Source organism: Cetorhinus maximus, chromosome 17, assembly GCF_964194155.1.
Source record: "Cetorhinus maximus chromosome 17, sCetMax3.hap1.1, whole genome shotgun sequence".
In the NCBI taxonomy this organism is placed as follows: domain Eukaryota; kingdom Metazoa; phylum Chordata; class Chondrichthyes; order Lamniformes; family Cetorhinidae; genus Cetorhinus; species Cetorhinus maximus.
In genome coordinates this window covers 90839733-90845235 of record NC_135895.1, presented here as the reverse complement: position 1 = coordinate 90845235, position 5503 = coordinate 90839733, and positions in this window count along the sequence as shown.

Genomic DNA, 5503 nt, shown 5'->3' with positions numbered 1-5503 from the left:
AACCTCTGCTGGAATTTTGCTGTCACGGAACAAAGACAAAAAAAACCCAAAGTGTCCCTCAAGGTTTGTGTTCACTCTGATCCACACCAGTATGGTTGAGTCTTCACTGCCCTCCAAAGTGGCCTAGCAAGTCACCCGGTTCCATCAAAACATCACAGACTTCAGCCGCTCAAGAAGAGGGCTCACCACCATCGTCTTAGGGCAACAAGGGATAGGCAATAAACATTGGCCTTGCCACATCCCAAAAATGAATTAAAATAAATACAGTCATTTGGTAGTACAGAACTTAAGTATTGTTCAAGAAAGATATTTTGTCAAAGCTTTTTGTCTTGCACTCATCAGGACAATCTCACGAATACCAATGTCAAGGGAAGCAACAACTTTATACTGTATGAGAAGAGAGTGCTGATTGGTTGCCAAATGGACTCTGTTTGGTAGAGGCATTGCCATGGAGAATTCACAAATTAATAGTGACTGACAGTTAACTGCCAAGCATTGTTTGAAATTTAAACCAGGCAGCTTGACTCTGATTGGTCAAAGTATTGCCCTGGGGAATGAACCAGTGAATGGCTGTCACTTATCTTGTTTAGCTGAAACAGGTGCAATGTGTGTACGTGTTCTTTCTGTCTTCAGAGAACAGGGCCCTGTGTATTAATATATGTAGCTACCAAAACACGCAAATGTGCCACATTGTGAGCTCGATTGGCAATCTTAAATTGGGTGTCAGTGTAATTCTTAGCACACTGAGGATTATTTAGCAAATGTTGTCCAATCGCGGAATCACATCTAATGTTGGACACTGTGTTTTGAGTTTTGCAAGCACAGGCTGGTTGAATACGGTCTGTAACTTGTTCATTGTGAATAGCGGAAGTGACATGCTACACCTTTGAAATGGAGCTGTCAAATGAACTACCCTTCCTTGACATACTAGTTGAGAAACCTGCCAGGGGGTTTTCTACCACGGTCTACCCCAAGCCTACCTTCACTGATCAATACGCACACTGGGATTCTTACAGTTCCAAGTGCTATAAGATCGGCCTCATCAGCAACCTCGTAAATATGCCCCAAGCCATTTGCTCATAATGCAAGCTTGATGCTGAAATAAGGCACATCAAAGACATCCTGCAGGATAATGGCTACCCCAATCCGATCATCTCACACTGTGTATCACGCAAACCCATGAACGGGCCTAAGGCTGTAACTTTCGGCCCTGAAAAGTGTCCAGTCTACCTCAGATTACCCTGGAAGGGCAAGGTATCTCAAAAGTTTGAGCAGCAGGTGAAGATACCTGGTCCACACTGCTACTAAGCAGTTTTAACACGAGTGGTATTCACCACTAACAGGATGCTGCTGTCAAGCCAAAAAGACATTCTGCCTATCACACAAATGAGTAATGTGGTATATGAATTTCAACACCAGTGTGATGCTAGGTATATAGGCTGTACATCTCAAAGATTGGCAAATGGTATCAAACAGCATGTCCCTTCCACTGTTCACAACGGGCAAGGTATAGACTGTACCCAGTCAGCCTGTGCTTGCAAAACTCAAAACACAGTATCCAACATTAAATGTGATTCCACAACATTTGCTAAATAATCCTCAGTGTGCTAAGAATTACGCTGACAACCAATCTAAGATTGTCAATCATGCTCTTAGTGTGGCACATTTGCGTGCACTGGAAGCTTCATATATTAATACACAGGGCTCTGTTCTTTGCAGACAGAAAGAACATGTACACACTTTGCCTGCTTCAGCTAAACAAAACAAGTAACAACCATTCACTGACTCATTCCTCAGGGCAATGCCTTAAACAATCAGAGTCAAGCTGCCTGGTTTAAATTTCAAACAATGCTTGTCAGTTATCTGTCAGTCACCATTAATTGGTGCATTCTCCATGGCAATGCTTCTACCAATCAAAGTCCACTTGCCAACCAATCAGCACTCACTTCTCATACAGTATAAAGTTGTTGCTTCCCCTGACATTGGTATTCTTGTGATTGTCCTGATGAGTGCAAGGTGAAAAGCTTCAACAAAATGTCTTTTTACAGCAATACTAAAATAAAAACCTCGATCTGTGGAACATATTGTACATTACAAGTATTGTAATGATTTGTCACAAGGTGCATTTTACAGTCTTTACCCACTTAGTGCTAAGAACCTGGGGATTTTTTCTTCCACACAAAATTTAAAGTCAAGAGGATGTTTTTAAACTGTGCCATTCAGGAGCCAAAAAAAAAGTCATTAGGAAGTAATTTTCTTGGCTGCAGAAGGGGATAAAGTAGCTAACATACAGGAAATGCAGCTGCTCCAAGTTCCACTTTTTCAGCAATATTTAATATTAAAGCCCTCTAAATTTGGTGTTAGAGGCCATTCCAAATTGCTGATTCCAGCTGTTAGCAGAATCCAACACGGCATTTGAATAAAGTGCATCAGATGTTTTTATCCAAGAACATTACTCATTGTCATTTATATTGTTAATAGGTGGATGGTTTTTTGTGATAAGTGACACAGATGGAGGGTTTTGTAGAAACAGTGATTGCAGATTTTTACAGCGTGTGCTAGATTTCAACACAAAGACTTCAGGGGTTAATGCAGGGATCCAATGATTGTTGAGCGTAAAAGAAATGTAAATCACCTTTCTTTTCACTAATGTCATCAAGGAATTGTTTGAGCATCTCCTGTTGTCTTGGAAGATTAGCTGATCAAGTTCACCACTCTGCCCTTCCCTTGGTATTTTATTCCTAAATTTCAACGCCATTGTCCAAAGGCCTCCATGATTATGTCTCTTTGTAAGTCAAAGACTTGCATCACAACAGCATGATCTTCAAGACTTCTTCAGTCCTGTTCTTCAGTCCCAAAGGTGCCACCATTTTCTGGGGTACAGGTTCCATGGATAACAGTAGCTGCCACCTTCAATCTCTACTGCCCCCGACATTCCTCTTCCCTGGGTCTTCCAGCGTGTGCTTATTCAGTAAGCGTTGCTGGGTAATTTGACCATGAAGAATATCACAGCTGAGCCCGATCCTGTTCTCACACACACATACTTCCCATTAGCAATCCATGTTTAGCCAAGCACCTCAAATGATTTTTTTTACCCCTCTTTAGCTCAGGATCAGTGAAACCAAATGTATTCACCAACAGAAGAGATTAAACATGGGTTGACATGTCTCAGTCCCACATAGCATATAATCATAGTGTACAGAATCTTACTGCACGGATGTGGCCTTGTGGCCGATTGTAGCTCCACCACTTTGTACCACTGTCCTGCTCTTTCCCCATAGCCCTTCAATGATGAACCTTCTCTCCATCATAAGGTCAGAAATGGGGATGTTCGCTGATGATTGCACAATGTTCAGCACCATCCACAACTCCTCAGATACTGAAGCAGTCCATGTCCAAATGCAGCAAGACCTGAACAATATCCAGGCTTGGGCTGACAAGTGGCAAGTATCATTCACGCCACACAAGTGCCAGGTAATGACCATCTCCAACAAGGGAGAATCTAACCATTGCCCCTTGACATTCAATGGCATTACCATTGCTGAATCCCCTACTATCAACATCCTGGGGGTTACCGTTGACCAGAAACTGAACTGGACTAGCCATATAAATACTGTGGCAGCAAGGGCAGTTCAGAGGCAAGGAATCATGTGGCAGGTAATTCACCTCCTGCCTCCCCAAAGCCTATCTACCATCTACAAGGAACAAGTCAGGAATGTGATGGAATATACTCCACTTGCCTGGATGAGTGCAGCTCCAACAACACTCAAGAAGTTTGACAACATCCAGGACAAAGCAGCCCACTTAATTTGCACCATATCCACAAACATTCACTCCCTCCACCATCGATGCACAGTAGCAGCAGTGTGTACCATCTACAAGATGCACTACAGGAACTCAACAAGGCTCCTTAGACAGCACCTTTCAAACCCACAACCACTACCATCTAGAAGGATAAGGGCAGCAGACACATAGGAACGCCACCGCCTGGAACTTCCCAACAAGTCACTTACCATCCCGACCTGGAAATATATCGCCGTTCCTTCACTGTGGCTGGGTCAAAACCCTGGAACTCCCTCCCTAACAGCACTGTGGGTGTACCTACACCACAGGGACTGCAGCGGTTCAAGAAGGCAGCTCACCACCACCTTCTCAAGGGCAGTCAGGAATGAACAATAAACGCTGGCCTAACCAGTGATAGCCACATGAATGAATTAAAAAAACAGGTCCTCTCTTCAAACCTTTATCTAATTCCCTTTTGAAGGTTATTGTCTGCTCCCATCACCCTTTCAGACAGTGTCTTCCAGATTAGAACAACTCAATGTGCCAATTTTGTTTCTCCATCTCGCCTCTGGTTCTTTTGCAAATTACCTTAACTGTTACTTTCTGAACTAACAAGGTGATTCATTCTGTATTCTGATGGCAAGTTTCCTTACTAAACAGCGGCCAAGATCATCCAGTTGCTTCGAAAGTAAATGGACTTTTGGCTGGGCCACCGAATCTCCCACAGCAGATCCAGTCACGATGTGGGCCAGAAAATCCCGGGCCTGTGACTACATTTCAGAAGTAATTAATTGACTGTAAAGTACTTTGCGATGTTTTGAGGGTGTTGAAGGTGCTGTTGAAAAGCAAGTTCTTTCTCTTCTTCCTTTAAGTTATTTCTTTACAATGACCTTTCCCCCTCCACAGCTCCTGAGGCCCGGGTAATTCTACACTGGCAGTAGAGGCAGAGCCTCAAACACATAAAAGGAATTCAGCAAATCATTTGACGCAAGTAATTACAACCAGAACTTCGGAACTTTAACTCCGGATAAGATTATTATTTTTGAACTCATGTCCTGTCTGTTCAATATAGGTGCAACAGCCAAAGAAAATGTCAGGAGGGAGTGCCCATCACATAAGAAAGGCCTTTTGCTAAGAAACTAAAGGACTGCAGCTTGTCCAGTTTCTTTTATATTTAACTGAGTCTGCATATCTTTGTGGTGCAACTTGTTCCAACCCAGAAGGAAAAAACAGTAAAAACTGGGAAATAAGAATACTGGTCTCGTATACCTTAAAATGGAGCATCAATAAAATTGACCCAGAGCCTCCAATCAAGCCCCGAAGGAACCTCTGAAGTCAAATCTGAAGGCACCCTCCTTGAAGTCCTGTCACAGCGCTCACCCACACCCTCCACCAGCACAGAGACACACACTTCAGTGGGACCTAGCTTTAGAATAACCTCGGGATCACAATCTGATGAGCACATCGCATTGTCTGATCGACAGCAGGTGGCGGCAGGGTCCTTGAGGACATAAAGTTGTTAAGCCCGAGTCAGATGACGAGCCTCTGGACTTGGTCATGTCACAGTTGCTGGAGCGGCAAAGGCAAACTCGGGGACATAAGGAAGGGATGTCCTCAGATTGCAAGGCATGATGAAGGAGTCCATCTGCCTTCACTCTGAGGTGATAGCGCCGGCATTGCAATGCACCGAGGTCAACACTGGTAGGATGACGGCCGCCAT